An 11,708-nucleotide genomic window follows, 5' to 3' on the forward strand; every position below is an offset into this window, starting at 1 on the left:
TATAATTTATACAATGATTTTCTGGATTTTATTTTTGATATTCTATCTCTCAATGCTAAAATTAACCTACCCTTAAAATTATAGACTGTTCATGTCTTTGTCAGTGGGCAAACTTACAAAATCAGCAAGGGATCAAATACTTATTTCCCCCACTGTATTATGTATAGTGCGCCACCATCACAATAAGGTTAAAATTACAAATAAAAAGCATTTTTAGAATTGCTCACAAGAATTGTGTGGTTTTTTTTTCCTGGGCTAAATTACTAAAAAAAATAAATAAATAAAAAAATAATATGACAACACAACAAAGAAAAGTGACTTAAACCCACCACAATGATTTGGACCCATTGCTCCTTTTTAAACTACATTTTCTCTGAAAATGACGCAGCTTTCCTCTTTCCTGCAGTCCATGGTTTGGGCAGGACAAATGAGGACGGGGTCACATGAGAGAGAAGAAAAAGAAAAAGAAAAAAAAAGGGAGAGGGGTTTTACTTTATATTTAGCCAATTCTGGCTACTTACAAAACTACACGTTTGCTTCTAGCCTAAAGAAAAGACAAATTCAGCAAGTTAAAAAAAAATAAAATAAAAAAAAGGGATCTGCCTAGAAGCTGAGGGAACATTGTCAGCTCCACTGCGCCGTCCGACAATGTGAACATTCCTTTTGTATTTGCAGTCCGGCAGCGCAAACAGATCAATGTTGTCAATAAGGAAGCTGCAGGGACATACCTATACTATAGGCGTGGGATGAATCTATGCCCCCCTGGCGGTAATCCAGAACATTTATGGTACGTGGTGGATGTGGTACGTGATAAAACTCCCTTCACCTATGTGTAAAAGCAGAAGCAAGCCGCGCGATCTGAAGCTGGAGGTGCCCGCCGGCATGGACTTTGTGAAAGCAGGTGGAATTTGCTGCAGAATGTGGGAGACATGCAGAAACAAGCCAAAACTAAAGCAATCAAAGAGCTGCGGCTTAGAGAGCACAGAAACTGGATCCAGACCCGGGCACTGCTGGGCGGATTTAAAGCGACAATGCCAGATAGAGGAAGCTTCATGCGTGCAGCAAGGAACCAGCCCTGAACATAAAGAGATAGATATATATATCTACTATATAATTGTCTAAGGGTACTTCCGTCTGTCTGTCCTTCTGTCGCGGTTATTCGTTCGCTGATTGGTCTCGCCAGCTGCCTGTCATGGTTGCCACGACCAATCAGCGACGCCCACAGTCCGGAAAAAAATGGCCGCTCCTTACTCCCCGCACTCACTGCCCGGCGCCCGCATACACCCCTCCGGTCACCGCCTACACAGGGTTAATGCCGGCGGTAACGGACCGCGTTATGCCGCGGGTAACGCACTCCGTTACCGCCGCTATTAACCCTGTGTGTCCCCAACTTTGTACTATTGACGCTGCCTAACAAAATGTTAAAAATAAATTAAAAAAAAAAAAACCTGCAATACTCACCCTCTGTAATCCGCTGAGCCGCTCGCGCAGCCTGCCATCTTCCGTTGCAGGTTGCGGTGGCAAAGATGGTATGGCAGAAGGACCTGCCATGACGTCACGGTCATGTGACCGCGACGTCATCACAAGTTCTGCGCGCCTGCGTGGAAGGGACCTGACGTGACGTCACAGTCATGTGACCACTACACAGTCATGTGACCGCGACGTCATCACAGATCCTGCGCTCAGACCAACCCTGGGACCGCAAGCTGCCGTTGACTACAAGGGGCCCTTGGAAAGGTGAGTATGTGTTTATTTTTTAACCTGTGACAAACGTGGCTGGGCAATATACTACGTGGCTGGGCAATATACTACGTAGACATGCATATTCTAGAATACCCGATGCGTTAGAATCGGGCCACCATCTAGTGTGTGTATATATATATATATATATATATATATATATATATATACACACACACACACATATATACATATATACATACACACACACACACTAGATGGTGGCCCGATTCTAACTGACTGCAGGGGAGTAGGGGGGGACAATTATATAATAGAAGGGGTTTGTAACCTTAAAACGTCAGCGGGGAGTTTAAATAATAACATCAGATGTGGTTATTCACCCTCCCCTGGTCTGGCGCTGGTGCTCCGGAAATCTGAACATAAGCCAGGACGCTGAGATGAAGCATGAAATAGTAATTGATGTGCAGAGGGGGCCGCTCACCATCACAGCCGCTGACAGACAGGCCTGCAGGGCTCATCCCCGGCCTCCTGATCCAGTCTCTAAAAAGATCAACTATTTCTTACAAGTGACAACAAGATCGCAGGAAATTCTTTTGCTTCTTGTGTAAAAAAAAAAAAAAAAAAAAAATCTCAAAACTCCAAGCAGCAAGGGGTAGCAAACATTAGCCTTCTCCCTGACTGACCAGTTGTGTCCCTCACACCCTTCTGGGGACCTGCAGCGGCTCATGGACAGGCGGCCATGTAATACATAGCGGCCTCGGCTAGTGCTCCCTTATGCTGGATTCACAGACTGGGGCCTAAAACACAAAAGCCTCCATAGATCCATATGAGGCTGGGGAGCTCATGTCAGGAAGCCCACAGCCAGTGACACCCATGTGTGTGAATACAGCCTTAGGCTGCTGTCACACAATCACTATTTGGTCAGTATTTTACCTCAGTATCTGTAAGCCAAAACCAGGAGTGGGTGATAAATCCAGAAGTGGTGACGTGTTTCTATTATACTTTCCCTCTGATTGTTCCTCTCCTGTTTTCGGCTTACAAATACTGACCAAATACTGATGGTGTGATGGCAGCCTTAGGACACAAGACATCATTTAGAGATTGGCCAGGCGTATCAGCTTCAGAAAACCGGCAATCATTTCCAGAGGCGGCCTCTCCGTCGTTCCTGCAGCGGCTCTGCCAGCATCGGCTTTACTATACCGCTAAGTGTAAAGAGCGGGCGATTTCCCAGCAGAAGCCACTGCTTACCGAATCCTAAAGTAAACACAGGAACAAAAGCGGAACATGTGCAGGAATGTCCGTATGACACAGCGGCAGGGTGGATTGATTTAAATCACGCCGATTTAAATCATGATTTAAATCACGATTTAAATCAAAAGATTTTTTTCTATTTAAATCGGATCAATTTAAATCATGATTTTAATCATGATTTAAATCACTGATTTAAATCAAAAGGTTTTTTTTAATATAAATCACGATTAAAATGAGAAGTGAGAGCAGTGCGCATGTGCGCCCATAGTTACACGGACGAAACTAGGGGCAACGATCTAACGCCAGGGTGAGGGGGGGACCCCAAAGTAAGTAAAAATCTTTTTTGTTTTACTATATGGCAATAGGTAGGTGTTTAAAAGCAGCATGTCTTAATTGTATAAACTATTAATAGCCTCCACATTTTGTTCATACTGCCCCTTTAATTCCACACTTCTAGCTTGGTTTCACTTTTGGTTTAGTTTCTTTTTCCATTCAGTTGACATGCCCAAACTTGTTGGATAGTCAGCATCCTACAGAAACCTCTGGAAGAGCATGGCATTGTGAATGTTACACATATACAGCCTTTATTCTACTGAGTTAAACAACTCAGCTTTATCTCATGATGGAAGAACCTTTGGATGGTTAAATATTTTCCTCAAAAAGCAGTTTATTGAAAAAAATCCGATTTAAATCAAAAAAATCCGATTTAAATCAAAAAAATCCGATTTAAATAAAAAAAAATCCGATTTTTTTGATTTTTTTAAAAAAACATTGATTTTTATCCACCCTGCACAGCGGTGCAGGATCCGCCTGACAAAGCGCAGTGTGCACACCGCATTACACATCTGGCTAATAGGAGGATGAGTAAACTGTATCACAGCAAATAGTCGCGGTTGCCTTCGCGAGGTGACCAAGAAAATGAGTTTCGTAAACCTCCAAATAAAGGTTTTTGAGCTGTGAAGGATACAGCTCCCTGACCCCCACTGATCCCATAAATAGGCATCCTTAAGGCCCCGTCTCACATAGCGAGATCGCTAGCGAGATCGCTGCTGAGTCACAAGTTTTGTGACGCAACAGCGACCTCCATAGCGATCTCGCTATGTGTGACACGTACCAGCGATCAGGCCCCTGCTGCGAGATCGCTGGTCGTGTCGGAATGGCCTGGACCTTTTTTTGGTCGTTGAGGCCCCGCTGACATTGCTGAATCGGTGTGTGTGACACCGATCCAGCGATGTCTTCACTGGTAACCAGGGTAAACATCGGGTTACTAAGCGCAGGGCCGCGCTTAGTAACCCGATGTTTACCCTGGTTACCAGCGTAAATGTAAAAAAAAACAAACAGTACATACTCGCCTTTCGGTGTCCAGGTCCCTTGCCGTCTGCTTCCTGCTCTCACTGACTGCCGGCCGTACAGTGAGAAGTGAGAGCACAGCAGTGACGTCACCGCTGTGCTCTGCTCTCAGTGTACGGCGGCTCAGTCAGAGCAGGAAGCAGACGGCAAGGGACCTGGACACCGAAAGGCGAGTATGTACTGTTTGTTTTTTTTGGTAACCAGGGTAAACATCGGGTTACTAAGCGCGGCCCTGCGCTTAGTAACCCGATGTTTACCCTGGTTACCCGGGTGCTGCAGGGGGACTTCGGCATCGTTGAAGACAGTTTCAACGATGCCGAAGTCGTTCCCCTGATCGTTGGTCGCTGGAGAGAGCGGTCTGTGTGACAGCTCCCCAGCGACCACACAGCGACTTACCAACGATCACGGCCAGGTCATATCGCTGGTCGTGATCGTTGGTAAATCGCTAAGTGAGACGGGGCCTTTACAGTCCCCCTTAATTGTATTCTCAGTTAAAGTGCCTCGGGGTTATCCTTGATGCTGATCTCTCCTTCAAACCACATATCCAAGCCCTTTCCACTTCCTGCCGACTTCAACTCAAAAATATTGCACGAATCCGTTCATTCCTCAACCAAGAATCTGCAAAAACCCTAGTCCATGCCCTCATCATCTCTCACCTTGACTACTGCAACCTCCTGCTCTGTGGCCTCCCCTCAAACACTCTCGCACCCCTCCAATCTATTCTAAACTCTGCTGCCCGACTAATCCACTTGTCCCCCCGCTATTCTCCGGCCTCTCCCCTCTGTCAATCCCTTCACTGGCTCCCCATTGCCCAGAGACTCCAGTACAAAACCCTAACCATGACGTACAAAGCCATCCACAACCTGTCTCCTCCTTACATCTGTGACCTCATCTCCCGGTACTTTCCTACACGCAACCTCCGATCCTCACAAGATCTCCTTCTCTACTCCCCTCTTATCTCCTCTTCCCACAATCGTATACAAGATTTCTCTCGCGTATCACCCCTACTCTGGAACCCTCTACCACAACACATCAGACTCTCGCCCACCATCGAAACCTTCAAAAAGAATCTGAAGACTCACCTCTTCCGACAAGCCTACAACCTGCAGTAACCACCGATCGACCAAACCGCTGCATGACCAGCTCTACCCTCACCTACTGTATTCTCACCCATCCCTTGTAGATTGTGAGCCTTCGCGGGCAGGGTCCTCTCTCCTACTGTACCAGTTATGACTTGTATTGTTTAAGATTATTGTACTTGTTTTTATTATGTATACCCCTCCTCACATGTAAAGCGCCATGGAATAAATGGCGCTATAACAATAAATAACTAATAAAAATAATAATAATAAAAAAGTGTTAAGGGGAAAAAAATGCTAATTTTGCACTGCTGACCGGATTGTCTTGTACGATACGTCCATAAAATGCAGTCTGCCAAGCAACAGCCTGCGGAGTCTTCACATAATGTGGGGGCGCTGGTGTTGATTTTACACCCTGCAGACATGGCCACTCCGAAAGAATGAACCCGGGAGACCGTTTGTTCAGCAGCTGCTGAGAAAGCAAAGTCTGGAAGTAGAACGGGGGGGGGGGGGGGGACACGACACAGGAGTTATAGGGGGCACACAGTGCTAAGGAGTCAGAGTCGTGGGCTTGGCTTACTGACTCCACAGCCCCAGGGGGACATGGAGTTATAGGGAGACAATGTTCAAGGAGTTTACAAGAAAAACATGAAGCACGACCACCGTACAGCTGGAGTCCGGGGACCTAAACATTGCAATCGCTGAACTTCCATATGAATGTGTAGTGATGCCCGGTAGGGATGGATTTCTAGATAAGTGACCTCTTATCTCCTGCCTTTACTGGCTGCCAAACTGCACATTTACCATAGAACTTAAAGACTTTTATGAAAAGTATTAAAAAATAAATAAAACTTTTACGTTGTCACATGAGACCGGCCTCATATACCAAGTCCTCATTATCCAGAAGCTTTAGGGGAGAATATATAGGAACCCCCAATATGGCGGACACAGTGGGTCCATGACAGCGGAGATGTACAGAGATCTGGAGAAGCTGTTACATAAAACACACCGAATATACCATGCAGACAACCCTTAAAGTATGCACGCACCATTAAACTTATTATTAGCTAAACCTGTGTAATGTATACACAACGATCACCATGCGCTCCAGTTATCGGCATCGCTGAAGTCCTCCGATCAGACGACGGCCACCCTGAATGGCCAGATCGCTCTGCGTGAGCCGGTAACTGCTTTTACAATGTAAGTTTATGGAGCCTGGTTCCGACACTCCATAGACCCCGGTGGGATCCGGCGAGTCAGAATAGCAGATACGACAGTGTTCCTGCACAGATCACGTTTTCGGGATTCCTTAGTATTGCATAGGTGAGGGATCACCTGCACAATACTAAGGAATCACCAAAACCAGGATCGATTGGTGGTCAGGAGGAGTGGAGTTGAGGAACACAAAAAACAAAAACATATTCAGCTCACAACAAACTAGGCCGAGTCTGTGGGAAGAGAACGGATCCCAGGTGAAAAGGATAAATGTGAATCCAGGTAAGAAATAGCAAACTCCAGCACATGGTCTCCAGTGTAAAAATAAAATCATTAACATTTATTGGCGGAAACAAAAAGAATAAAATGTACATATATTTACAAACCGGACACCCTGACGGGAATAACCCCGGCCTGTGCGGCTCTTATTCGTGGCACTGAGGAATACTGCATTGTGTGACCCAGAAGAGGAGCGAAGCTGGAGACCGGGGCAGACGGGTCGGGGAATAACGTTAGCAACCAACACTCACGTTGCATAGCTGGTGCAGATTTTACACACGGATTTCTAAACTTGAATAGAAAAGCACGTGTAACAATCAGTGCTTATTCCCTGTACTCATTCATAGCTTTATGGTGGGATTTTTGGGTTCAGTCAACTCACCTGCAAAAAAAAAAAAAAAAGAAACCGCACCAGAACATTGCTGGCCCAGTGGTTTAATCTGCAGATATAGGGTCCCAATATGGGAAACTTCATGTCTAAAATCTGCACCAAAAGGGGGCATTTCCGCAACAGAAACGTGACATGCTGCGGATTTTTTATTTATTTTTTTTAAAAGCCATTTTCTGCACAAAAACAAATCCTGTAGCATGAGATTAAGCGGAGCCTGTCTGGTGATGATACACGCTGTCCAATCCATGGGCACCATCAGGCACTGGTTGTACGTGATGTCGGAAACGCTGTGAGGGTATGTGCACACGCTGTGGATTTTGCTGCGGATTCGCAGCAGTTTCCCTGAGTTTACAGTGCCATGTAAACCTATGGAAAACAGAAACCACAGTGCCCATGCTGCGGAAAAAACGAGCGGAAACTTAGCGTTGCTTATTCCGCAGCATGTCAATTCTTTGTGCGGATTCCGCAGCGGTTTACACCTGCTCCATACTAGGAATCCACAGGTGTAAACCACAGTGGAATCCGCACAAAAGCCGCGGTAAATCCGCAGTGCGGTTTACCAAAATCAGTCCGGAAAAATCTGCAGAGTAATCCGCAGCATGTGCACATAGTCTGAAGCTTCAGAGGAAAAACATTTTTAACAGCTGCCAAGATCTGAGCCACACGGGTGACTATTAGTACAGGCGGGTCCCTGCCGGCTTCTCCCCATTAGCCGACAGCGAGTGCAAGTCTCTGCCCACATGCTCATAGAGGCAGCAGCTTGCTAGTCACTGTCAGCAAGAAACTGCTGGGGGCCGCCTGTGCGACTAGTCACCCACACGGCTCAGACACCGGCAGCTGACAGACTTGGCTGTGATGGTACAACCAGTGCCGGACACCTGCTGTCCATGGTTTGTGCAGCATACATCACCTGACAGGGTCCCTCTAAGCCCAGGCTCATCCAGTACTGGGAGATGCAGATTTTACATGCGGAGCGTCCACACCAGAAGCGCAGTATCTCTATCAGTCTACAGACACTAAGGGGAACCTGTCAGCCGGGTTATGCTGCCCGCACCACAGGCGGCACGTATCGGAGACCGGCTTCAAAGATCTGGGCAGGACAAGACTCTCGTTTCTGCTTCTCAGCTGGATCCTTAAAGGGAACCTGTCACCCCCAAAATGGAAGGTGAGCTAAGCCCACCAGCATCAGGGGCTTATCTGCAGCATTCTGTAATGCTGTAGATAAGCCCCCGATGTATCCTGAAAGATGAGAAAAAGAGGTTAGATTATACTCACCTGTGCGTCGTGGTCCGGTACGGCGCCTCCCATCTTCTTACGATGACGTCCTCTTCTTGTCTTCATGCTGCGGATCCGGCGTACTTTGTCTGTCCTGTTGAGGGCAGAGCAAAGTACTGCAGTGTGCAGGCGCTGGGCCTCTCTGACCTTTCCCTGCGCACTGCAGTACTTTGCTCTGCCCTCAACAGGACAGACAAAGTACGCCTGTGCCAGAGCCGCAGCATGAAGACAAGAAGAGGACGTCATCGTAAGAAGATGGGAGGCCCCGGACCGCGACGTCCACCGTACCGGGAGCGCCCCTGGGTGAGTATAATCTAACCTCTTTCAGGATACATCGGGGGCTTATCTGCAGCATTACAGAATGCTGTAGATACGCCCCTGATGCTGGTGGGTTTAGCTCACCTTCCATTTCGGGGGAGACAGGTTCCCTTTAAGGTATAATGTTCTCTGAAACGCTGCGGCGCTCATGCTGCGATACGTGCTGCCCGTCCTGTGGGTGACAAGAATCAGCTGACACATTCCCTTTAGATGGAGCGATGGCGACACGTGCACTGCCATTTACACCAAGTACTCGGGGGCAGTGGGGGTCCGCGGTTGGACCCCTGCTGACCCGACACCTCGCCATTGGCCAAGTCATAGGGTTTGATTGCAGGAAGTCCCCTCTCAGTGCTGCAGCTTTGGAGGCAGGAAGAGACATGGCTGACATTAGGCAGGTACATCCCAGAATCCCCGCCGCTATGGAGATCACTGCCCGCCTCGCCGGTGGCTCCGGGCCTTACACTCGGTCCCTCCAGGCACAGGGGCTCTGGAGAGAGGAGTCACATGACTGCAGCAGTCAGAAGCCGCACAGCCATGTACACACCTGCCTCCGAAACCGGCAGTCCTAACATCCGGGTATCACAAGCCGAGGACCCCGGCGCGCACTCCGCCCCCTGCAGGAGGCAGAGAGAAGTGTGCAGCACAGAGCGCGGATTAATAATTACCGGGCGTTACACTGCAGAGCTGCGGCCTGAACTCCCCGCCGGTGCCGGCTCCCTCCTGCGTGCTGCTCAGACCCTTCTCTCGATGCACGGCTCCTCCTTCTCCTCACCCTTTCCGCTTCCGGGTTGCCACACCTCCTCCTCCTCCTCTTCCCCTCAGGCCTGCACACACTGCACAGCGGCGCCTTCTTCCTGCTCACTGAGGGCGCCCTCTGCTGCTCATCCTGCGCAGTGCGGCTCCTGCAGGTCGCCGGGTGTAGAGCGCCCTCTGCTGGGAGCACTACAGAGCCTCTACTCAGCGCCATATTATTCCTTTACCTGACATAGCGCCATCATATCCGCAGCGCTGTACACACATCATCGCTGTCCCCATTGGGGCTCACACTCTACACAATCCAGTGACAGGGTGCACAGTTTCATGTTACCATGGTTGCGTACTACTTTTCTCCCTAGGGATCTATTAACTTTGCCCTTAGTGTGTTATTGCGATATTATGTAATGTCACAACATCATTTTTTTAGATTTCAAAAAATTGACCGTCACATCCAAACATAGGCCGGTGTCACACTAGCGAGTTTTACGGACGTATGAGCGCAGAAAATACGTCCAGAAAATTCACATGAAAATTCACATTACACACGGCCCAATGAATCTCTATGGAGCTGCTCCTATCAGCCGTATATTACGCATCCGTATTATACGGTCTTGTACGGCCGTAGAAAATCGCAGCATGCTGCGTTTGTCACCGTATTGCGCAAAAAATACACCAATGAAAGTCTATGGGGGCGAGAAAAAAAAAATAGCCAGGAGAGGGTCCATGGTTATTGCCCCCCCCGTGGCTACAAACATCTGCCCCCAGCCACCCCAGAAAAGGCACATCTGGAAGATGCACCTATTCTGGCACTTGGCCACTCTCTTCCCACTCCCGTGTAGCGGTGGGATATGGGGTAATGAAGGGTTAATGTCACCTTGCTATTGTAAGGTGACGTTAAGCCAGATTAATAATGGAGAGGCGTCAATTATGACACCTATCCATTATTAATCCAATAGCACGAAATGGTTAATAAAACACACACACATTATTACAAAGTATTTTAATGAAATAAAGACACATGTTGTAATATTTTATTATACTCTTAATTAGTGTTGAGCATTCCGATACCGCAAGTATCGGGTATCGGCCGATATTTGCTGTATCGGAATTCCGATACCGAGATCCGATACTTTTGTGGTATCGGGTATCGGTATCGAAACAATATTAATGTGTAAAATAAAGAATTAAAATAAAAAATATTGCTATACTCACCTCTCCGACGCAGCCTGGACTTCAGCAAGGGAACCGGCAGCGTTGTTTGCTTAAAATTCGCTCATTTACAGTCATGAATAGGCGGCTCCACCCCTATGGGAGGTGGAGCCACATATTCATGACTCTAATCGGCGGCCCCACGTGACCGCATACAGGAGAAGGGGCGGCCAGCACAGGAAGCATCGACAGCCAACGAGGGAGGCGGGTGAGTATTTTCAGAACAGCGGGGGGGCGCACAGGGGGTGGGGGGGCGGCGGACAAATAGATCTTTCTTTTAAACACTATTATTCCTATCTTCTATGCAGCAAACGCTGCTGCACAGAAGATATGAATGGCGGCTTCAGCACCATGTGGGGGGGACAGCGCTTACTGTAGCGCTGTCTCCTGCACGCCACAGGGACTGCACACGGAGACCGTCCGTGTGTGGTCCGTGTTTTACACGGACCCATTGACTTTAATGGGTCCGTGTAATACGTGCGCTCCCACGAACACTGACATGTCTCCGTGTTTGGCACACGGAGACACGGTCCGCAAAAAATCAATTACATCTGCACAGATGCATTGATTTTTATGGGTCTACATGTGTCAGTGGCTCCGGTACGTGAGGAAACTGTCACCTCACGTACCGGAGCCACTGACGTGTGAAACCGGCCTAATGCAGCAGCCAGGGTCATCTATCTGGCTAAGGCTAGTTTCACACTAGCGTTTAGCCGGGCTGCGGACTTCCTCCGTGAAGCCCCGCCCACTGCCTCACCTCTTCATGCCGCTGTATGCATCGTTTTAACGGTGCGGCATCTGCATGAAATTGCAACTCGTTGCGTTCGGCGCCGGTCGTCGCATCATCAAAACGACGCATTTGGAGGCATCCGCATACAGCGGCA

The 11,708-nt window shown here is 48.2% G+C and overlaps 1 protein-coding gene across 1 annotated transcript in view; it reads right to left on the reverse strand.

The window, feature by feature from the left end:
* The window catches only part of PAK2 (p21 (RAC1) activated kinase 2), a 52,853-nt gene extending 43,170 nt beyond the window's left edge, over window positions 1–9,683 (reverse strand). The window contains exon 1 of the mRNA XM_077291225.1: window positions 9,525–9,683. The gene's annotated coding sequence lies outside the window, so the exon portion shown is untranslated. The remainder of the gene's footprint in view (window positions 1–9,524) is intronic.
* Between the last annotated feature and the right edge of the window lie 2,025 nt (window positions 9,684–11,708).

Source organism: Ranitomeya variabilis, chromosome 2 (genome assembly GCF_051348905.1).
Source record: "Ranitomeya variabilis isolate aRanVar5 chromosome 2, aRanVar5.hap1, whole genome shotgun sequence".
Classification (NCBI taxonomy): Eukaryota; Metazoa; Chordata; class Amphibia; order Anura; family Dendrobatidae; genus Ranitomeya; species Ranitomeya variabilis.